This window comes from Canis aureus, chromosome 21 (assembly GCF_053574225.1).
Source record: "Canis aureus isolate CA01 chromosome 21, VMU_Caureus_v.1.0, whole genome shotgun sequence".
Taxonomy (NCBI): domain Eukaryota; kingdom Metazoa; phylum Chordata; class Mammalia; order Carnivora; family Canidae; genus Canis; species Canis aureus.
Window position 1 is genome coordinate 24,807,283 of NC_135631.1, and position 25,272 is coordinate 24,832,554.

The following is a 25,272-nucleotide window of genomic DNA, read 5'->3' on the forward strand; positions in this document are numbered from 1 at the left end:
ATGAAATATAGTAGATCCAGGCTTCCTTGGTTTAAATTCTGGCTCCACATTCAGCTCCTGTACATCAGTTTCCTAATATGTAACATGTGGACATGGGTGAATTCAGGTGTTACAGGGCCTACATCCTCTGCAGTTTTGGAAATCATCTTTAAGAAAAATAATAGCAAATTATGAATATAAAATTAGCTGCAAAAATGAACATATCTTTAGAACGAGAAAGGAAACCATAACTAACATATTTAAACAGTTTCAAAGCTTGTAATACCGTCAGCATCATGAAATAAAAAATAGATAATCTCATTACTATTGATAATATGTGTCTACCCAATACATCTGTAATATATTTTTTTCATATATTGTGGCTGTGTATTTTTGATCACTTCTTTGAATGACAACAATTTCTACAATGAGAATAGAAAACACATTTTTCTTATACCATGATTTATCAATTAAAAAATTGATAATTTAGAAATTTTTTAAAAAAAATTCTTAATTCATTCTTCCTGATAGTTGTGCCTTTTTCTTAGGTGGTGCTTCCTGCTCTGTGGCAACTTGTAATTTGAATTCAACCCTTTGATCCTGGAAGGCTCTGTGCAGTATCTGGGAAGTTGGATTGGAAGTGAGTCTACTTTGCCACTCCTGGTTCCTCCTTGTCTTAGTCTGTTTGGTCTGCTATAGCAAAGTACTATAGACTGGGTGGTTTACAAAAAAACAGAAATGTATTGCTTTCTGGAGGCCCCAAATTAGGGTGCCAACATAATTGGGTCCAGGTGAGAGCCCTTTTCTAGTCTGCAGATTGCTGGCTTCTCAATGTATCTTTATATGTTGGGAAGAGAGCTAACTAGGTCTCTAAGTCTTCTATAGGGCACTAATCCCATTTGTGAGGGCTCCATCCTCATGACCTAAATACTTCCCAAAGATCCCCCTTCCAAATACCATCACATTGGGGTTTAGGGCTTCAACATATGAATTCTGGGTGATACAAATATTTAATCCATCACATTACCTAATCCACATGTTTTGAAATATGGTATGAGTTGGCCATGGGGTCTAGGTCCTAATGGCTCCTACCAGGAGCAGAGAAGTATTTATTTTCAAAGGATTTAAGGCTATGTCTACATTACTACAAAAGAAGAGGGTTTTTTTAGTACAAATTTTTCAAAAAAGGAAGCTACCTCCAATTTTTTTTCAATTTTGAAAATCGGTAGGGGTGTTAGAAGCCCAGTCAGGGACTTTTAATATCAGGGAGAACCACTCAGATGTTAAATTTAAAAGAAGGCTTATTGGGTACCTAAGTGACTCAGTCATTTGAGCATCTGCCTCTTGATTTAGTCTCAGGTCATGAACTCAAGGTTGTGAGATTGAGCCCCACATGGGGCTCCCTGCTCTGAGGGGGGTCTGCTTCTCTCTCCCTCTGCCCTTTCCCCACTCGTGTGCATGTACATGTGCATGCACGCACAGGCACGCTCTCTCAAATAAATCCATTAAAAGATAAAGGATTATCAAAAAGCGACAATAAATGATCTTACAGAAACCAAGTTAAGAAACGCAGATATGAAAATTGGGAATGAAGAACAGCTGGGATTAACCTAGAAAGTGAGGCTTCCACTTTCTCTCATGGACCTCTTTATTGCATGGATGCTTTCTTTTTATGCACCTGTTCATTTCCTGTGTCTCAGCAGGCTGGCTTTTCCTCCTTTTTTAGTTACCACATAAGTGTTTTGGAGGTGGCCATGAATTTCCATAGCACAGAGTCAGCCTTGATCCTCTGTGAATTCTCGGAGCTATGTGTCCACCAACATCTGAGTTTCTTTAAAGATGGTGGATCTAATTGGCTTAGCCTAGTTTCCAGGTTGATTCTTTTCTGTGCCAGAGTTCTGTGTCCTGACCACTCTGTTGTGGTTAGAGGGAGCAAGATATTGAGGTAGGAAACTCAGCCATTTATGCAGCTCCTTTAGCAGGGAGCTTGAGCTGAAATTTCTAAAAAGGGAATATGGGCAGGGTATCTATTATACATTAGACACTGATTCAGAGTAAAGTGGGCTAAATTCAATAAGAAAGAGGTGTGAGCAGGGGCAGTGTGTATTCATGCTTCTCCAACTGGGGTTTTATTGCTGTGTTCAGGAGAGCACCCTGAACCACAGTATGTCATGTTGCCTTTTTCTGAATCATCAGCTTCAAATATAGATAATTGAAAACATCATGTGAAGGATTAGCATGGAGAGCACAAAATCTAGCTGTTTATGGTCATGACCTCCCACATATACATATTTACTTCCCTCTGACTACTTCAGTGGGAACGTTTAAGAAGCACCGAGTGTATATATACTGGCTTTTTCTAAAAAAAAATAAGCTGGAAACAAACTTTTTTAATAATCACATTAGTAAATTTGTAAAAATAGATTCATTTTCTCTTTGAATCACTTTAGAAAAGTGTTTTATTTATTTATTAATAAGAGACGCACAGAGGCAGAAACAGGCAGAGGGAGAAGCAGGCTCCCCACAGGGAGACCAACGCGGGACTCCATCCCAGGACCCTGGGATCATGACCTGAGCCAAAGGCAGACACTCAACCACTGAGCCACCCAGTTACCCTCTCTTTGAAGCACTCTTGTCACTCATCCAGCATTCATTCATTCAGCTATTCAAAAAATATCTATTGAGAAACTACTATCTGTCCATAATGATGTGACCATCATATGGCTCTGCCATTATGGAACTTACGGAGAATGAGGAAGATTAAAAGTAAATATGTCAACATAAAAATAAATTATGCTTGATTAAGTGAGATAAGTTCTATAAAAGAATCAGAGGATGGGAAGTAAGTGGAAGAAGGTACAACATCAGGGAGGACTGGCCTGAGAAATTCTAAGATGATGACTGTGAGGTAGACCTGAATAGTGGAGAGGATATAGTTGGGAGCTCCCCAAGGAGGAGCTTTCTAGGCAAATGGAACAACATGAGTTCATGCCTGGAGCAGCGAAGAGTGTGACGTGTCTGAGGAACTCAAAGACGGGTAGTATAATGGGAGATGAATGAGAGATTTTGATGGGTTCTGAGGACAAGGAGATAGATCTGACTTATGGGCAACGAGTTTGGGATTTATTCCGAGTATAATGGGAAGTTACTGAAAGGTTTTAAATGAGAGAATGATTTCATTTGGATTATATTTTTTTTAAAGATCATGCTGATGAACTGTAAGAAAGGACAAGAAAGGAGCAATAAGGGAGGCTGCAGGTTGAGTTGGGAGATGTTTATGCAGAGCGGTCCTGGTAACAAAAGATAGATGTCTCACAGAATGGGAAAGTGAACTTATCTGAGAAATAGAATTCAATTTCTGGAGGGTGACACCAATCAGTCCAGACGCATGCTTTCCTCCAACAAAGGTTGTTCTGCTCAGATGCAGGTATAGGGGTACTGGATAGTAGGGTTCATCATGCAAGTTTAGGATTTTGTCTGGAAATATGGCCGAAGGCAAGAATGAAAAGAGGATGCAGGTCCATGCAATCGAGTGATTATAATGATAAAGCATGTATTTGGAGTTGGATAAGGAGGAAGGTCAAAGCAGGATGAGGCTAATTGGTGATGAGAATGTACCAGGATTGCTAAGCTTGAGGAATCCTGCAGTGTGGGTGTTGGAGCAAGTGAGCTGTCAGGTCCAGGAAGAGGTGAGTCTGAATCAGGTTGTGAGAGATGGGGCAGTTTCTGGTGATGAAGGGCCAGGTCTCATTGTGAGTTGGGGTAGCTTCATGGGTGGAGGGAGGACCTCACTGCAGAAAGCCAAGTGCAGCAACTGAGAGGCCAGCATTAAAGTCACTGAAGTTGTTTGTGAAGAGTGTGAGTGTGAGGAGAGAGAAAGCTTCAGTGACAGAGGGATGTGATCAGACAACTACAGCGAGATGGAGTTAGAAGAGAGTCAGGCAGCTGGGGGAGATGCCTTAAAGGAGCAGGGGGCCTTGCAGGATGGAGAGAAAGCCAGGCATAGTGATCCGGAAGCTGCAGTGGGGAAGGGGAGCACACAGCCCCTCCCTTCTCACCCTGAGGAACAAGGAGGACGAGAGAAAAAGTGAGAAGGCTGCTAGGGAAGCAGTGTTTATGGGGCAGCCACATCAAACAAGGAGATGAAAGGAGCCGGAATAATAACCAATGGACGTGGGGACACTTGTTGACCAGAGATGGGCTATCCCAGAGGGCACAGTGGGTGTCCAGAGAGAAGAGCAAGGGTGAGCCTAGGTGGGGCATGTGCAGGGCAGCAGAGGTGGGGGGGGGGAGCTGGTGATACTAGACGCTCTGGGAGTCTGGTGCTTCGGGGAAGCAGGGGGCAAACAGAGTGCCGGCCTGACAGATTGCTTCTGCTGTTCTCCTTGGGAAGGTCTGGTGTTGAGCTTGGCTCTGGGATCCAGGACCCCCTTCCTGGTACTGTGCTGGGTTCCGGGGTGCTGCTTGTGAAGCCATGGTTGCAGAGGAGGGCTGGGCCATCCAAGTGAGGATGGTTTGCAAGTGAGGACCGTGAAGACCAGCAAGCTTATTCTTTACGGTTACTACTCCCTAGGACAGTGCTGCTGAGTAGATTTATCCTTCCCGTTTCCAGAAGCTGACACTATAGATCAGACAAGTTAAAACACTTGGCCAACATCAGACAGTGAGGATGGTTGGAGAGAGGGTTTTAGACCCAGGTTTTCCCAAACCCCCAGCCTGAGCCTTTCCATTATCATACCTTCGTGGGTCCTGCAGTAGGAACGAGGAGGTTAAAGGAGCAGAGAGGGATGCAGGAGCTCCCTCTGAGTCTGGCTGGGACAAATCCCTTCATTGCTTGGCTCTCATTCCCATGAGATTTTGAACTTCTTGAAGGCAGAGACTGTCACCTTTGTATCTCTAGCTACCAATGCACTGCCTGACACATAGTGTGTGCTCAATATTTCATGAATGAGCAAATTAACGAATTACTTTATGCCTTTCTTCTCTTTTTCCCTTCTTCCGTTACTTCTTTTCCTGTCTTTTCTCCTTCAGTAGTGACTCAGTTAACTCATGGTCTTCATTATGGATCCACAGCTATAATTGCCCAGACTTTGTCTCAAACTTTTGGCTCAAACTGCCTAATGTAGCAGAGACATCCCTTAACACCAGAAAAGCTTTGCTTTTACTCCTTGCAGGGTGGTGTGGAATACTCAGGATCATTAGACTGTTGATTGCTGAGCCTACAGGGTGCTGTAGGTGTCTGTGTGCTTGTGTGCACACATAGGGTCATTGGTGTAAATTATGAACACGTGGCCTATCTTTACCACTTTACCCTAAGGCTCCAGAATGGATGAATCAGCATTAACAGATTGGTTTTCTTCAAGAATTATTAATATAAATATCAGCCGGTCTCGTGTGCTTTTGTTCCTATACCCTAATGCCCCTCCCATGGGCATTTTCTCTGGGCAATATTGAATACTCTTTTACACTTGTGTACACATCTTATATCCTTAAGGTGGCAGCAACAATCAAAACAGTATTTAAGGAAAAATAACTGAAAGGGTGTGGAAATGAGGAAAAGAAAAAAAAAACTAATTCTTTCTGAAATGTTCTGTAATCCTCCATTTTCTGCTCAGCAGAATTATATTCATAGCTAGATTATTCATTATTAAGAGCTTATTTCAGCCCAGACTGTGTGTGTCAGTAGATTAGGACGTGGAGGAAGATTAGTTTCTCACAGTGGGTGGCTGGAAATAAGTTCCTTATCTGATCATTAAAATCGGTTGTTCATGGTTTTTTGATCATAATTAGTAATTCCGTCAGAGGCTTCTGCATGCCAATTAAATCTTGGTGCCTGGTATGTAATATTAGGATTCAGCTGCACGGTACCAGCGTCATCACATTAGCAAGGCAGAAACGAGTTATGCGTGTGTGCGTTGGTCTTCAAAATTTTTCAAGTCTTTGCAATGCCTGGCACTTATTTTAGGAAGTATCTGACGGTTTTGAGACTTTTGTAAGATAACACCATATTGATAAATAAAATGCTAGCAACCACTAGTAATTGTCCACGATGTCCCTGACACGATCTCAGGCTATTGTACCTATGTTGCCTGTTTTTTTTTTTTTTAATTAATAAATTTTATTTTTATAGTATTTTTAGATTCACAATGTAACTGAACATTAAATACAGAGAGTTCCTCTCTACCCACTATCCTCAAACATGCACAACCTCGCCCGCCGTCTGTGGGCATCCCACACAGCCGTGGCATATTTGTTACAATCCAGGAACCTACCTACACTTACTCATCATTATCACCAGCATTCACTTGGGTTTCCATTAGGGTTTATTATACATTCTGTGGGCTTCAACAAATGCATGATGACCTGCATCCACCACTGTAGGATCAAACAGAAAAGTTCCATTGCCCTAAAAATGGGCATCCTTCTTCCCTAACTTCTAGCAATCACTGACCTTTACTGTCTCCCTAGTTTTGCCCATTGCACGTTGTCATAACGTTGAAACCATACGGTATGTAGCCTTTCAGATTGGTCTTTTATTTAGTAATATGCACTTAAGCTCCCTCCATGTCTTTTTCTTTTTCTTTTTTTCCCTCCATGTCTTTTCGTGGCTTCATAGCTCATTTCTTTTTTAGTCCTGAATAATATTCCATTGTTTGATGTACCACAGTTTATCCATTTACCTACTCAAGTATATCTTGGTTGCTATCAAATTTAGGCAATTGCGAATAAAGCTGCTATAAACATTCATGTATAGGTTTCTCTGTGGACATCATTTTTGGTCCCTCTGGGTAAATACAACAGAGTGTGATTACTGGATTGTATGGCAAGAGTATGTTTAGGTTTAAAAGAAATCACCAAACTTTCTTCCAAAATGACTGGACTGTTTTGTATACCACCAGCAATGAATGAGTTCCTGTCGTTCCACATCCTTGCCAGCATTTGGCATTTTCGGTGTTCTGGATTTTGGCCATCCTAATAGGTATGTACTGGTATCTCATTGTTTTAATTTGCATTTCCCTAATGACATATGATGCACAGCATCTTTTCATATGCTTATTTTCCATCTGTATATTTTCTTTGGGAAGGTGTCTGTTCAGATGTTTTGAACACATTTTTTATTTGATTTGTGTTTTAAGAGTTCTGTGTATATTTTGGGTAACTGTCCCTTATCGGGTATATCTTTTGCAAATAAGTTCTCCCAGCCTGGCTTATTTTTTCATTCTCTGAACATTGTCTCTCACAAAGCAAAAAATTTAAATTTAGTGAAGCCCGATTTATCAATTATTTCTTTCATGGATTGTGCCTTTGATATTATATCTAAAAAGTCATTGCTATATCCAAAACCATTTATGATTTCTCTTTCATTATCATCATCTATGGGTTTCAGTTTTGGATTTTAAATTTAGGTCTATGATCCATTTTGAGTCCATTTTTTTGTAAAGAGTTTAAGATGTGTGTCTAGATTGGAATCTACTGTCTGTTTTTATCTTAAACTCACGCCAGAGTTATCACCTTTATTAAAGATGAAGAAAAAAAAAAGAGTAGAAGGATAAAATAACTTCTTCAAGTTTACAGAGCTAACAAATAGTGAAATTGGGGTGGGAACCTAGGTATTTCTCATTCCAAACTCCTCCTCTGCTGCCCTTCAAATATAATTGTGTGTGTGTGTGTGTGTGTGCATGTGTGCATACCTAGCCAGGAAGTAGGGTTCTTAAATTAATATATTGCCACAGTTTAATAAAATGAACACAGAGACTTTTAGGTCTAGGGGTGAAGATATTTATTGTTCTGAAAAATCTAAAGGGAAAAATAAAATTTTGAAAATGTGTTAGGTAATTTTCTCTCATTATTCAACTATACATCAAACAACTATTTGAGTATGAAGCAATGTGTTAGGTGTTATGGATACAACACTGAATGAGACACAATCTGATTTCCAGTAGGACATTTAAATGTTATCATGGGACTGTGCTGCCCACAAAGGAAGAAGTGATTTATTTAGCTTTATAGAAGGAGAGGACTCTTGAAATAAGAGTCCTCTTATTCACTGTTCACAACTACTCTTTCAAGAAAAATTAATGTCTTCCCTCAGTTACCACTCCACCTTCATGTACAGAAACATTAAAGATAGCTTTTTGGTAATACAACAAAACTTGGTGAGGTAGAGCATGAAGTCTTATTCTGTTGGCCCCACTCTGCAAAAGGATGGCTGAAGATAAATCCTCAAGTACGTGAAACACATAAAACCTAGGATGGAAGTAGGTGGGTAATGGTAGTGGGCAGTAGAAGGGAGAATGGTTGGTTATCATAAAGTTGTATAAGGTAGGCATGTAGACTCCACGGAAAGCATAATCCCAATCATGAGAATCAAACTTGAGGTCAATACATGCTTTCATTCATTCAATCATGACCTATTGATTACCGATTTTATCCTAGTTCTGTAGTTTGCTTTGAAATTAGGGTTGGGCAGCCCAAGTGACTCAGCGGTTTAGCGCCACCTTCAGCTCAGGGTGTGATCCTGGAGTCCCAGGATCAAGTCCCACATCGGGCTCCCTGCAAGGAGCCTGCTTCTCTCTCTGCCTATGTTTCTGCCTCTCACTCTATGTCTCTGATGAATCAATAAATAAAATCTTAAAAAAAAAAAAAGAAATTAGGGTTATCTAAATGCCTATTAGGGAAAAAGTATTTCAAAAGACTCTCTAAGTTTGAACCGCTAGGAGGGAATCTTGTGGACCCGGTTTCAAGTAAAGATAGGTGTGCAGGGGAATAGAATGTCTGGTAGATCACTGCATACTCAAGTCATGATACAGAAAAGCTGCCAACTCTGGGGCAAAGATAATTCTTTATTTAGGAGATTGAAAGGCCCTTATTAGCATAGGACCAGTGTAGAGGTAAGAAGAATTGAGGGATTAGAGAGGAGATGGAGGTACTGGTCTTTCCTGCCTGGAAGGAGAATGAGGCACAGTGGCTCCTTGGTTCATGTACTCATTCATTTGCTTATTGAACCCTTACATGGCACTTTGTACATGCAGATACTCTAGATAATAACTCACTTATACTAATAACAATCTCATAAGGTGGGGATTATTACTAAACCTGTTTTACAGTTACTAAAACTGGGCCACAGAGACACTAAGCAACATGTCCAAGGTCACATAAATTCATTCCCTCACAGATGCCTTTTTTCTTTTTTTATTCCTGATAACCAAACTTATACTACAATAGGAAGTGTTCACCACATTCTAGTTTTAGGCAGACAACTGATTTTTTCAACATTCCCAGGAGAGGGAAGACACCCTGGACCTAAGCATCTGCTTCCCAGCCCAAGTTTGGCAGGGACCAGTTAGCACCTTTTTTTTCTTTATGTCTTTAGAAAATGCCCTGAGAACACAGACATCTTGTGTTGTCAGAGGTCCCAAAGCTGGAGTGGAATATCAGCAGACCCACACTCCTAGAAGCTTCTGGTCTATCAGGTGTCTAGATGCCTTTCACATCTAAAGTCATACTGTGTGCCCTGTACAGCCCTGAGCTCATACAGCTGCAGACCTTGCAATAACTCATATACCCCATGCAAGCATTATATCATAACAAGGCTCCAGACATGGATATGGAAAATGGCCAATAAAGATATTAAGAGGGAATGGCTCAGAGAAAGCACAGCTAATCACCACCCTGCTGGGTGAGAGTGGGAGGCCAGCAGGGGCCTTGGCCTTTTCTTCTATTTTTAAATCAGGAGTCTGAACAGTAAACCCCATGTCTCATTCAATTCACTTCACTAGTCTACAGAGAAGCACGTGACGTGGCCCACAGTGGCAGCTGAATGAATTGTTCAGGCTGATTGTCTCTTCCTCTGTCTCTGCCATCCGGGTAGAGATGGTTTAAAAATACACCGTCATTAAGGGCATTTCAGCTGCAGGCTGGAGTTGTTGGCATAATTGTGAGCTTCCTGAGTCTCTGGGGCTTCCTGAGTCTCTGGCTGGTTCTTTTCTGCTCATTGACACTCATGGCCTGCAATAGTTTTGAATGAAATGTCATGTCTAAGTTGTTGATAACTGTTAGCCAGCTCCAGGAGGTAATTGAAATGATCCTATATTTGCATTGGAGATTTTGTATTTATGCAAAAGATTGCTGAATTGCATACCATTGAGGATATATATTTTGAGAAGAGCTTTTCCAGCTGGCTTTGTGGCTCTTGTGTTTTGTTTCCAGTAAAGGACGAATGAGCATAGGAATAAAATAGGTTTTAAAAGGTTTTAGTTACGTGGCAGCACTTTATTTTTTTTCCCACTGGTCATTTATAATTTTTCAACTTGATCTTCCTGTCAATTGGTATTTGGGTTTTTATATATAGCAAGGGCCTCTGTAGCTTTTTGAGGTTTTGGCAACCCTTACATCTAGGGACCAATAAATAGTTGAGAAAGTATCTGACACATCAGTTGGGACCCAAGAGTTATGCCGTTTGCACCAAACCTAGTTTATTTTCCTCTACCATACCTGCTCAGCCCTACCTGTCCCTTGAGTCCTTTTGTTGTTAGATGGATGTCCTTGGCCACCACTGCTCTAGTTTCCTCATCTCCTAATACCACTAGTTGTCTTATTGGGTGAGAAATAGGCTCTAGCACAGTCTCTTCATGGTAGGGATCACATCAGCTTCAGTGCCTCAAAAAAACTGACCAGACCCACAGAAGATATGGTACCTTCCATCACCTTTGGTCTTAGATAAAACACTGAACACTGGGGCATGAGAACTGGCTTTCCCAAAGACTGCCTACAGGAGGCAGTTTACACAAGCACAAAATATGGGGCAAACTTTGACCAGTGAGAGATGGGGGACAGAAACAAGCTGGAAGATAAATTCTGTACCCTTCATATTCCAGGTTGTTCCCCTGGACACTGGTTCCATACAGCATCTCTAGAGATGCTTTACATGGCTGAGAAGTGGACTGTGGTTGCCCCTACTTTTCTGCCTCACTCCCCTTTCCCTTAATCTTGCGGCTCTGGGATTTCTCCTCCTGATAAAACACTAAATGTGGGTTACTGTTCTGTAGAGAACCTGGCAAAGACAGCATAGCTCAAGAGGGACTCGCTTCTCCGATGATCAATTATAATGCTGGTAAAAATGAAAGATAAAATAAAGGGAGTAGTTTAGGCTGAATAGGAAGTATGCTAAAAAGCAACCAGGAGAAGGTGGTTCCTTTTGAGAAACATGAGATAGTTTGGGTCTAGAGAACAAACCTTTGTTACAATATTTTAGAGCAAAAGAAGGGAATGCTTTATTCCAGTTGATGTAATTAATAATTTCTGATGCAACAGACAAACATAAAAGTCTCTCTGACTTGACATATGTAGATTTTTCTTTTTTAAAAATTTATTTTTTCATGAGAGACACAGAGAGTGAGGCAGAGACACAGGCAGAGGGAGAAACAGGCTCCATGCGGGGAGCCCGATGTGGGACTTGATGCCGGAACTCTGGGATCACGCCCTAAGCCAAAGGCCGATGTTCAATCCCTGAGTCCCTAGATTTTTTTTTTTTCCTACTCAAAATCTTATATGGTTCTGGTGGTTCTTGTCCATTTTGTAATATGCAGTGTGAAATACTTGGCGTCCAAGATTTCTGGAGCTAGAAAAGAGAGATGGATCTGGAGCTGGAGGTAAAATAAGAATAGGAGGAGAGAAAGAGAGAAGGAGGGAGAAAGGGAGAGAGAGAGAGAGAAGGAGAGAGGGGAGAGAGAGAGAGAGAGAGAGAGAGAGAAAACAAGTGAGCACGAGGAGAAACATCATCTTAGCATGGAAATCACACACATCCTTTCCCCCATAAGCCAGAACTAATCCTATTGCCACGGCCTAACTGCCAGAGAGGCTGGAAAATGCAGGGGAACACATAGACTTGTGGCACATAGACTGGCCCATGACAAAGTTCATCAAGAAAGACTAACAGAGAGAGGGGACCAAATGGGGCAAAGCAAGAGATTCGTGTCAACAGAATGTAAAGAAATGCAAAAGTGGGCAAGAAGTGGTGGATGTACAAGACCAGAGATCAGTGTCTGTTTATAAATGAGGATACAAAGGGGAAGGAAAAAGCCAGTGGAGAGTTAGGTAAAGTTTTGGAGCAGAGCTGAGAGAAATTACAGGTCGTTAGGACAGCACCTGTGATGGTTATCAGGGTGACACCGAGGGAGCAGTTCTACATTTCACAGTGAAATAGGATAGGAAACCTTGGAGAAGACGTCGGGTGAGCTGGCCACACAGTAAGGTGGGACAGGGAGTAATATAATATTCCAGAAAATAAAGAAAACTGAAAATTTTAACTCACAGGTCCACTCTCTGTAGCCAGTGTGAAATAGTGAACACACGATGATGTTCAGTTGCTCAAGAAGAACTCTCCCACGTTTCTATGTCACCTGTCAAATTTGGCCCTGAAAGGTCATGAGTGTTAACATGCATTTATGAGATTCAGGTGCAGGTGTCCGAGGCGATGTAAGTCAAGTGAGGCTCATTCAGACCTGCTTCACATCACACGAAAGAGGGAGCTGGGCTTCAGTTTGAGAGGCAGGTATCCAGTGCCTATCCGATAGGGCTCTTGTGAGATTGAATCAAACACCTAGGGTATCCTAAATGATCAATACATGTTACTACTGTTTGGCCAACTTTTTGAGGTTTCTGTTTTAGAGATTAAGAAACTGAGGCAGAGAAAATTTAAGGGATTTGTCTGTGAAATCATAGCTGGCCGGTGTTTAGTAGTAGGTGGCCATCACCTAGTGTAGGAGGTCAGGAATTGGGGGGAGGGTTGTCATTGAAGACCTCTTTGATGAAGTGATATTTAAGCATAGGCATGGGGGATATGGAGTTAGCCAGGCAAGGAAAGTGAGGAGGATAACAGAGGAGCATTCGGGTACAGGGGTTAGCATAGAAAAGCGTCGAAGTCAGGAATGAGTTTTGTGCAAGTTGGTAGGAAGAGGGTGTGGTCAGGAGCTTTACGAAGGAGGGAGAATGGTCCGAAGTGAAACGGAGAAGAAGTCAGGCTTAGGCAAAGTCTCATTCATAGATTATGCAACAGACAATGAACCCCATCCTAAAAGCAATGGTGGGCTACCAAAGTGCTTTAAGTAGATTTATGGCATCACAGATTTGTGCTTTATAAAGAATATACCAAGTGTTATATGGAGAATGGATTGGGGAGGAGGGCAAGTGAGAATACGGAGAACTAGAAGAAGACTACTGTAGTAATTTTGGCAAGGAATGATGGAGAATTAATTTGGGATGATAGCAGTTAACACAGAAAAGTTGAGGATTTTCTTCTTTAACTTCAAAGACAGAATCCACTGGAATCTAGAGACAAAACAGTTGAAGTTGTCCCTGGGTCCAGGTTTCTGGCCTGAGTACCTATATGAGTAAAGGTATCATTTATTTAAATGTGGAGTATATTCTATATTGCTGAAGGATATTTTTTTAAAAAAACTCTTATGTAAAAAGTTATGTAAAACTCTTATGTAACGAAAACTTCACCAGCTTGCTCTAATGTTAACATCCTACATAACCATGGTACATTTTTCAAAACTAAGAAATTAGCATCAGAACAATGCTATCAACTAAACTACGGGCTTACTTAGATTTCACCAGTTTTTCCACAAATGTGCTATAGCTGATCAGGATCCAACCCAGGACACAGAGTTGCATTGTGCCTTTGGTTTTCCACAATCTATAACACTTCCTGGGTCTTTTCCTTGTTTTTCATTAGCTTGACCCTGCTGTATAATTCTGGTCGAGTATCCTGTAGAACGATTGTCCACATGGGTTTATCTGATATCTTTTTCATGATGAGGCTGGGGTTATGGAATAGGGCAAAAATGCCTCAGAGATTATGTACCCTTTTCAACCTATCATATCAAAGGATATATGATGTCAGCATGGCTTGGGGCACCTGGATGGCTCAGTGGGTTAAGCGTCTAACTCCTGATTTCTGCTCAGGTAGGTCATGATCTCAGGGTCATGAGGATCAAGCATTACATCAGGCTCTGTGCACAGTCTGCTTGTCCCTCTCCCTCTGCTTCCCCCCTGACTCACGTGCTCTGTCTCTCTCTCTCAAATAAATAAATAAATAAATAAATAAATAAATAAATAAATAAAATCTTTAAAAAAATCCTCAACAACATAGTTTATTATGCGGCTTGGTTAACATGGCATATGCTGGTTTTCTCTATTTCAGTAATTCTTTTTCCCTCTCCATACTCTGTTTATTAGAAGCAGTCACAAAGTTCCCAATAAATTCACACTCAAAGAAAGGAGACTATAAGCTCTGTTTTCTTGAGAGACTATCAAATAATTGGTGGATATATGTTAAAACCACCCCGTTATTAATAAATACTTTTGGGGAGGTACTTTTCCATGCACATATCCTATTTATCTTTAACGTTTCTCATCCATTAGTGGATTTTGCCCACAGTGATTATCGCTGTGGTGTTCTGATGCTGATTATCTATTTCCCTAATTCTTCCTACATCTATAATTTGGAATGATGGTGTCTAAATGTCACAGATCCATATTTGTTCAGCCAGCTAATCTCATTTACTTAATTTATTTTATTGACAAGACTAAGAGGTTCTTTAATGAGGAGTAGTGTCTGTGAACTTAACACTATATATCTCCAAGTTTTCTGTTCATTGGAATTGATGTTACTAGCAGGGGAATGTAATTTTAGAAATATATCGTTCATTTATTTGACTATTTTGAGTTTATTTATTGTTTAAAACTAGAATGAATAAAATCAATAACATACCCATTTCCAGATCGTGGTTAATAAAACAACAATGTTCTTAATTCTATATTTATTATAGAATGAATGCTAAACTGGGTACTTCAGATTGATGAAAAGAATGTGAAGTCCTTTTTATCTAGTACAAAGCATTAAGAAAATTTCCATAGACTACCCTTAATTAAAAAAATGTGTAGATAATACTTGGAAAATTTCAGGAAAAGAGAAATAAGAAAATCATAAAAATTAATATTTCTACCCTCCAAAGGTAATTCTTTTAGCATGTTGGCAAATATTCTTCCTCCCTTTTAAATATTTATACACATAGGTATATGAATTAAATTGATATAAATAACTCAGATTTTAAAATTTCTGTCTTGATTCCTTTCTTTGACATGTGTTTTACATTTCTTTAAGCACTCTCTTAAAAAATTTCAAACGGTTACATAGTGATTGATCATAATTTAATCGTTCTATGATTGCCAATGTAGCTTGTAACCAATGTTTTACTAATATAGATAATTTTATGCGGGACACCCGGGTGGCTCTGTGGTTGAGCATCAGCCTTCGGCTCAGGTTGTGATCCCAGGGTCCCGGGATCAAGTCCCACATCGGGCTCCCTATGAGGAGCCTGCTTCTCCCTCTGCCTGGGTCTCTCATGAATAAATAAATAAAATCTTAAAAAAATTCTATGCTGTACTTTTTTATATCTGTATATACAGTTTGATGATTTTCTTAGCAAAGAAACAGTAGTGTGGTGGTTGAGAGCTCAGTCTTTAGAGCTAGGTTACCTGGTTTTGTACCTATCTATGTCACTGGATAATTGTATGAGCTTTAGAAAATTGCTTAATTTCTCTGTGTCTAAATCTTTCCACCTATAAATTATGGATAATTATAATACCTACCTTATAGGATTGTTATGAAGTAAATAAAGGCTATATGAAAATGCTATATGGAAAGGACTCAAAATACTCAGAACTTGGTAAGCATTATGTGTTAAATGAATACAAGAAAAAAAATCAGTGTTATATGTTCTGTAAATAGTAGAATTGCCCTGTAGAACTATCTAGATATGCTATTTTAAAATACTGTTTTAATTTCTTTAATGGTTTCGGGGCTTCTGTTTTCTAGTGCTTCTTGTGTCAATTTTTTGAGATTATATTTTCAAGGACTTTGTTTATTTCATGGCATATTTTAAATATTTAAATTTATTGGCAGACAGCTTTTAGATCATTCTCTTATTCCAGAATTATGTGCTCTATCTGAATTTGCATACACTTTTGTATCTCATCATATTTTCTTTTGACAAGTGTTGATACAGATTATCCATTTTATTAGTCTCTTTCTGGGAAATTTATTTTTCAATCTATTTAGCAACTTTATTGATGTTAATGTACATACCAAAAACCCCACACATATTCAACATAAAATAGTTTTGTGAGTTTGGATATGTGTATACACACACAAAGCATCACCACAGTCAAGGTAATCACTATATTTATCATCTTCAAATTTCCTTGTCCCAGTGTTTTAGTTTTTGTTTCTGTGATAAGAACCCTTAACATGTGATCTCTCCTCTTAACAAATTTTTTAAGTGTACTGTGTTATATAGAAGACCTCTAGAAGCTCTTCACCTTATAATTTTGCATAACTGAGACTGTACCTATCAAAAACAGGTCACCTTTTACCCCTCCCCCTGTTCCTGGCAACCACCATTCTACTGTCTGCTTTTATGAATTTGATTATTCTACGTACGTCATGTAAGTGAAAACACACAGTATTTGGCCTTCTGTGGCTGGCTTATTTCATTTAACATATGGTCCTTCAGATTAATCCATGTTGTCTCATACAGGATTTTCTTCTGTTTTTAAAGGCTGGATAATATTCCAATGTATGCTAAGCCATTATTCATCAATGCGCATTTAGGTTGTTTTCATAGCTTGGCCATTGTGAATAATGCTGCAAAAAAACATGGGAGTGTAGATATTTCTTCCACATCCTATTCTGAGTTCTTGTAGCTATACCTAGGATGTGATCCTAGGTATCACATAGGTATAGCTAGTTAATCCTAGCTAGGATTATATGATCCTAGGTATAGGATCATACCTAGGTATGATATTATATGGTACCTAGGTATGGTATTATATGATCCTAGGTATAGGATCATACCTAGGTATGATATTATATGGTACCTAGGTATGGTATTATATGATACCTAGGTATATCACATAGGTATAGCTAGTTAATCCTAGCTATACCTAGGATTAACTACCATGTGATCCAATTGCTGGATCACATGGTAGTTAATTTGTTGAAGAGCCCTTGTACCCTTTTTCATAGCAACTGCAATTTATACAAGGGTTCCAGTTTCTCCATATCCTTACCACTAGTTGTTATTTTAGATTTTTTTTAAATAGCCATCTTAACAAGTATGAAGTATTATCTCCTTGTGATTTTGATTTGCACTTCCTTTTTGGTTGGTGATGTTCAGCATCTTCAAATACCTGTTGCCCATTTATTTTTCTTCTTTGAATAAATGTCTCTTCAAATCTGTTACCCATGTTTTAACCATGGTAATTTATTTTTTGTTTTACCGTTTGGTTATTATGAGTTCCTTATGTGTTTTGGATATTAACGCTTTATGAGATACATGGTTTATAAACATTTTCTATTATTTCTGTAGCTTGCCTTTCCATTTTCTCTAAAGATTTTTCAGCTTTATTAAGACTTAATTGGCTTAACATTATGTAAGTTTAATATGTGTGGTGTGAATATTGGATAACATACATATTGTGAATTATTGTAATAATCACATCCATTGCCTCACATAATTACCACTTTTTGAGGGAAGACAATAAGAAATTTTAGATCTAATTTTCAAGTGTGAGGTGAAGTATTATATTAAATGAAATCACCATATTGCACATTAGAGCTACATAACTTGTTTATCTTATAACTGAAAATTTGTGCTTTTTGACCATCCTCAACCATTTCCCCATTATCTCACACCTGAAACAACCAATCTGCTCTCTGTTTCTATGAGTTGGGTTTTTTAAGATTTTAAATGTAAGTGAGATCACATAGTATTTGTCTTTCTCTGAATTATTTTACTCAGCAGAATGCCTTCAAGATCCATCCATGTTTTGTAAATGACAGGGTTTCCTTTCTTTCTTTATGGCTGAATAAGATTTCATTGTGTATAGATATGTATCTCTATATACCACATTTTTAAATTCCTTCATCTAACAAATAGACATTTAAGTTTTTTCCATGTCTTAGCTATTGGAAATAATGCAACAATGAGAATGAGGGGTATAGATATCTCTTTATGACTGTGATTTCATTTCCTGAAGATACATACCAAGAAGTGGAATTGATAGATCATGTGATAGTTCTATTTTTAATTTTTTGAGTTGCCTCCATGCTCTTTTCTGTACCAACTATACCAGTTTATGTTCCCACTAATAGTGCTCAAGGGTTCCCCTTTATCCATATAATTACCAACATTTATTGTTTCTTGTCTGTTGGATAATAGCCATTCTAACATGTGTGAGGTGATATCAAGGTTTTGATTTGCATTTCCATGATGCTTGGTGATGTTTAGGACCTTTTCATGTAGTTATTGACCATTTGTATGTCTTTTTTGGAAAGTGTATGTTCAGGTTCTCGGCCCACTATTTAATTGAATTTTATTGTTATTATCTTATGAAGTTGAATAGGTTCTTTATATGTAAGCTCTTATCAGGTACATTATTTGCAAATATTTTTCCCATTCCACAGGTTGCCTTTTTATTTTCTTGATGGTTTCCTTTGCTATGCAGAAGTTTAGTTTGATGCAGTCCATATGTTTACTTTTGCATTTGTTTCCTGTGCTTTCGGTGTTACATCCATAAAATCATTGCCAATGTCTTGTGCTACTGTGCTAATGCACAAAACCAATGTCAAGGAGCTTTTCCTCTGTTTTCTTCTAGATACTCTATGGTTTCAGGTCTTACATTTATATCTTTAACTTATTTTGAGTTTGTTTAAGTGAGTTGTATAATATAGGGATCCAGTATTATTTATTTATTTTTTTGAATGTAAATATGCAGTTTTCCCAACACCATTTATTGGGAATATTATTTTTTCCCTATTGAGTATTCTTGACTCCCTTATTAAATATTAGTTTATATATATATATCTATATCTATATCTATATATATATATATATCTATATATATATCTGGGCTCTCTATTCTGTTTCATTGGTATATGGCTTGTTTTTATGCTAGTATCATTTTGATTACTATAGCTTTGTAATATAGTTTGAAATCATGAAGAATGATGCTTCCAGCTTTATACTTTTTTCTCAAGATTGCTTTGGATATTCAGTCTTTGTGGTTCCATATGGATTTTAAGATTTTTCTTTTTTTATGTAAACAATGCCATTAGAATCTTGATAGGAATTACACTGAATCTGTAGATTGCTCTGGGTAATGTGGACGTTTTAATAATGTTAATTCTTCCAATTCATGAATACCTGCTATCGTGTTGTGTATTTATGTCTTTCTCAATTTTTTAAATCAGTGTCTTACAGTTTTCAGTGTATAATGCTTTTACTTCCTTGGTTAAATTTATTCCTAACTATTTTGTTGTTTTGATACTATTGTAAAGAGGATTCTTTTCCTTATTTCTTTTTTCAGTTAGTTCACTGCTAGTGTATAGATACATAACTGATTTTTGTATGTTGATTTGGTATCCAGAAACTACTGAATATATTAGTTCTAACAATTTCTTGGTGGAGTCTTCAGGGCTTTCCCTTTTTTAAAGAAAGATTTTATTTATTTATTTATTTATTTATTTATTTATTTATTTATTTATGAGAGAGAAAGAAAGAGAGAGAGAGAGAGCCAGGATCAGCAGGAGGGAGTGGCCGAGGGAGAGGGAGAGGAGGAGAGAGAGAAGGGAGAGGGACAAGTGGACTACATGCTGAGCACATGAGCTGGACAAGGGGTTCAGTTGCATGACCCAGAGGTCATGACCTGAACTGAAACCATGAGTTTCAGGAAGCTTAACTGATTAAGCCATCAAGGTACCCCAAGGTTTTCTATCTTATAAGTTTATGTTTTCTATATATAAGAGACAATTTTACTTCTTTTCTGATTTGGATGGCTTTATTTATTTATTTGGATGGCTTTGATTTCTTTTCTTTGTGTGTGTGTAACTGCTCTGGCTAGAGTTCCTAGTACCATGTTAAATAAGGACTGGTAAGAATGAACATCTTTTCTTATTCTTGATCTTAGAGAGAAAGCTTTCAACTTTTCACTGTTGAGAATGATGTTTGCTGTGGGCTTGTCATATATGACTTTAATATATTGAGGTATGTTCCTTCATACTTAATTTGTTGAGAGATTTTATCTTGAAAGTATGTTGATTTTGTCAAACTTTTCCTGTATCTATTGAGATTATCAGATGATTTTTATCTTTCATTCTATTAATACGGTGTATCACATTTATTGATTTACTTATGTTGAACTATCCTTGTATTCCAGGGATGAATTGTACTGATCATGGTGTACGGTCCTTTTATTGTGCTGTTGAATTCATCTTGGTAGTTATTTTGTTGAGACTTTTTACATCCATATTTATCTATATAGTACTTATTAGAGGTAAAACAATAACAAAAAATGGAAACATATGAACATAGCCTATGATCCTCATTTCTAAGTCTTTATTTAGTTTCTTTTTTATGTTGTGTGCTCATGTTATATCATTTGATTAATATATAATTATATATATATGTATATATAAAATTTCTCCTGGTAAAATTATTCCTACCTGTATGATAGAATTGAATCTATTTATTAGTGTTCTGAGTTTTCCCAAGCATTTGTTTATGGATGGTTTACATAGAAATAATAATCTAAAAGTCCTGGCTCAGGCTCACATGACCTCTCCTGTTGAAGTCATGGGATACATTGTATTCACATCAGCCTGGCAACTATAGTCTCTATAGAACGGGATACTTATATTTCTTCTCTTGCTCTGACCCCCAAATTTGATGCTTTCTCTGAGGAGTCACTTGAGCATGTCTAATGATACATTTGCAATATATCTGCCATTGCAGATATTTTTAATGCAATATTTTAAAAAAATACCATCATCTCTATAAAGGATTTATTTGTTCTAGTGCTCCATATGCCACCAAAAGTCATTGTTTTTTGTCACTAAGTAGAGGCATATCTCCTTCTGTATCAGTGTCTGCCTTTAAACACAACGATTTGTCCCCAAAGTGACACTGAGTCCTCTAGGAAAAGGTTTCTATAGCTTTTGCTATAGGCTCGTAAGTGCGTCCATAGACTTGGGTGACAGCACAAAAAAATGCTTTCTTCTATTTTCCTCTTCATCATCATATCAGCATCTCTTTCACATAGGTCCTTCCTCCATTAAGATCCCCTTCTCCTGGATGAGACAGTGGTTAAGGCTGTGGGTGCGGTGCTGGACTTCCTGGGTCCAAGTTTCTGCTTTACCATTTACTAGCTTTGTGACTTTAGGTGACCTACTTCATCCCTCTGTGCCTCAGTTTCCTCTCTACCACTGGGATTAGATTTCCTAGGTTTGTTGAGAGGAACAAATGAATTAATACGTGCAAAATACTTTGAATTATATGTGGTGTTATAAAATCTGTGATTAAACACTAGTTGTTATTATATGCCTAGACCTACCTGACATTTCTGATAGCTAAGATTAAGTTGTATCTATGAATTTGTGGGTCACCCATAGCCTCTGTCTGCATATAACAAATATTCTTTCCAGATTAAAACTTTTATGGAGCTGAGAGAAATAGTTTTAGTATATCAGAAAAAGTTGGCAGAGAACCAAAATGTAGGTGACACACATTTCACCAGGATGTATTTTGATACTGATAACACATGACTTTTATCTGTACAATTTCCGAGCCATAGACTCGGATTTCAGAATTTGTCTCAAACCGCTCAGAGAGGAGGCTATTTCTCACTGCCAGGCTTGCCAGTCGCTGGAAAAGATACCAAGAAAGAAAAGGGATTTAAACTTAAAGGACAAGACAAAAAACACACGTCTAACTGATAAGAACAGAAACAAAAGGGTGCTTAAACTATAGATAAAATGAAATGTTAAGACTTTGGGGTCTCAGCCACATGAAGTCACGGGGCTTTAATTCTTGATGGGCAGCCTGACAAGAGAGCAAATGAAGCTCCAGAAATCTGGGCTTTCTGCCAGAAAAGCTGTAGAATTGGAGAGTTCTGATTCATACTACTGCAGTCTTGGGGAGGAGGAACCCTAAAGTCTGTATGTTTACTTCAAGAAACCCACTGGAAGCTGAGAGAGGTGGGAATTCTAGATGCCACAGAATATGGAGTAGAGTGCTTTTGATCTTGGGCAGCTCTGGTTTTAATGCTCTTCCAAGATGACATCGCAGAAGATTCCTCAGCTCTCATCCACAAAACAGAGACTCTTATTTTGATGATAAAGATGTGATGTGTAAAAGGGGGCCGGATCATCTATTAGATACTATGGGTAGGGTGCCTACAACCTGTAAGATTTGTAAGGGCCTTTTAAGATGTTTGAGATATAAAATATTTTTTTTCAAGCTATAAATTTAAAAACTGGAAAATTAAAATTTAGAAGGATTTGAAGACCACAATTACAAAAGTCTTTCCAATTTTTTAAATGCCAAAAGTGAAGTAATAAGGAATATGGGTGCATTTTAATAATTAGGTTGTGATAATGTGGTACTATATGGAACATTCTAAATTAACAAGGCTTAGGGAGACTCTAACATAATAGCAGGGTGTTCAGAACATATTAGATATTGAAGTAATATTAATTCTTTTCCTCTTCATTTCTTTACATAGAAGTCTCTTTTGAAATATGGGAGGAAGTACAAAGTCACATCATTTAAGTCGGTTGTTATCCAGGTAGTCAATATGATATGAGGTATAAAGTGATTAAATAAAAACTTATTTTTATTTTTGCTGTTATTTCATTTTACTCTATGCATGCTTGTTGCCGCTACTCTTCTTGGTCATATGTATCAACATATTCAATTCTCTCAATAATCCAATGAAATAGATATGGCTATTTTCCAGTTTTAATGAAGAGAAGATGAAAAAAGTAGCAATGCTAGGCGATTTGTCAAAGTCACATAGTGGTAGAGCCAGAATTTGAACACAAGCATTTAGACTTTGGAGCCCGACTTATGGCCAAAAAGTGGTACTTGGAGTACACAAGATAGATACACACTAGTCTGGTGCTTTGAAGCAGATCTTTTCCAGTTTTGGATACTGAGCTAAAACAGATATTCTGATCAAAAAAGTTTTAAAAATGTCCTCCTCGTTGTATAATATGCACGATGTTGGTCACAGGTAGAATTTGAAATCCTGCAAACACATAACAAAGGGCTAGAGTTGGAGCAATGGCTTCTCATTTTCAAATATAAGAACACTCTAACTTCCCAAACTTCACATACCCTCCTGGCAGAGTGATACTTTTAGTGACTATCATCTGAGAAAACACATAACAAAATGGCACCAAATAGCACAGGTATATTATTTACTTTATCATGGACAGTGCCAGGAGCACATGTAACTTCTTGGACCCTTGTAGTCACTCTGTGCTCTCTTGGAATGGACTATAGAGAAATAATGAACTGTAATACCATACAGATATTTCCATTAATTAGGTAGGGTAGCATCTAAGATTTTTCTGAGTATACTGGAAAGAAGCAAAACCTATCTGCTGTTATTGTTTTCTGAAAGTATTCCAAAGGAACTCGGAGATACAAATGAAACAAAGACATCAGCAAAAACTACATGCTTAAAAAAACCAGATTACTGAAGGAAGAAGAAAGTATTCCTGTGGACATAAGATATGAGCTATCTGGAAAATGAAGAAACCCCACTGAACATATTGGAGACTCTTACAGACATTACAACTCATTACTTGTTTCTTAATGAGACAGAGGCTTAAAAATACCATCCTCAGAGCTGACTCCTTATCCTGTATAGTTTCTGAGTTTTAACATATTAAACTGAAAAAAGATTCCCATTTCAAATTGTATATGCAGCAATTCCCACCTAATTTCTTTGGTGACTCATACAATCTAGAGGTAGACGACTTCAATGTGATCGATTAAAAAGTTTTTTTACCCTTAAAGATGTCTTATACCACTTTCCAGCGTTTCGACATATATGACTTTATCCTAAGAAAATAATCAAAGATACATGCAAATATATTTGTGTAAAGATAGTTATATGAGCCCTTCTTTGTAACAAGGAATATTTGAAAATCTGTAAATGCTTATCAATGGGAAGTTAATTACTAAGTTATAATGCCCTTGTGATATCAGATACTATGCAGACACAGCCTGGAGTCCATAGCAAAGAGATCCTGAGATCAAGTTAACATGCTAATCCTTATTGGAATATTGGAAGGTGTACTTCCAGGGCAGCAAGCGTAGAGCACAGAGGAGTGAAGCAAAGAAGGATAAGCAGCTAATGCAAAGTGATGCTGCAGCACTGGCCATGATTTGCCTTCAGACTTGAGACTAGAATTTATCCTTTGACCTTAATCAGTCTGTTTACTCCTAGTCAAAGTTTACCCCTCAAGGAGTTAAATTCTCTGAACTTCTGGGTTCTATTCCTGGCTCTTTCTTCACTCAGGAAGGATGCCACACTCTGCATGCTGGGTGTGCTTCATCAGGTTTGGAAATGGTGAGGGGAACCAGAGACGGTAAGCATGCGGCTGGTTGGTTTCCATAGACCCACCAATGCAGCGGCTGGGACTGAGAGGAGCCAGAAGTGTGAGGGGACAGTTGGGGCTAAAGAATTAGGGGAAGCATGTAAGATATGAACATTAAAACAGACATAAAAATCAAATGGAAAAAGGATTTGATACATTCACAGTATATTGGTAAGAAAAAAGAAGCTATGTATGCAGTTTGACACTATTTTTATAACTTTACACACATATATGAGAAGAAAGGGAGAGAGAGGGAAAGAAGAAAATACTAAAAAGACATATAACAAATCCTCATTATGCAATTATCTGTAGAAGGTAGATTCACAACTAACTTTGGACATTTTTTATTCCATTGAGATTTTCTGTACTTTTCGTGTCTTCTGTGTGGGACATAAATTGCTTGCTGTTATGAAAATAAATCATAGATGTAAGTAGAAATTTATCTGTAGAGTAGTTCAATATACAGTTAGCTAATAATAATAAGAAGAAAATGTAATGCTAGTTATTAATAACAAAATGAAAATTTAGAGATTCAGTAGTCTTTTATATCATATCGTGATTTATGGTACTTTAATACCCCGAAGCCCACATAATTGTTTAAAAGTATTCACAGGCATAAAAAGTATTAATTATATGTTGTTTAGGGCAGCCCAGGTGGCTCAGCGGTTTAGCACTGCTTTTAGCACTGCTTTTAGCCCAGGGCGTGATCCTGGACACCCAGGATCAAGTCCCACGTCGGGCTCCCTGCATGGAGTCTGCTTCTCCCTCTGCTGGTGTCTCTG

The 25,272-nt window shown here is 38.1% G+C and overlaps 1 long non-coding RNA gene across 21 annotated transcripts in view; it reads left to right on the top strand.

Annotated features, from left to right (window-relative positions):
* LOC144292805 (uncharacterized) overlaps positions 1-25,272 on the top strand; it is a 230,447-nt gene that overhangs the window by 87,771 nt on the left and 117,404 nt on the right. For all 21 annotated transcript variants that reach the window (XR_013360176.1, XR_013360184.1, XR_013360185.1 and 18 more), the window contains 2 exons: positions 528-619; positions 6,879-6,958. This is a non-coding gene — a long non-coding RNA (uncharacterized LOC144292805). The remainder of the gene's footprint in view (positions 1-527; positions 620-6,878; positions 6,959-25,272) is intronic.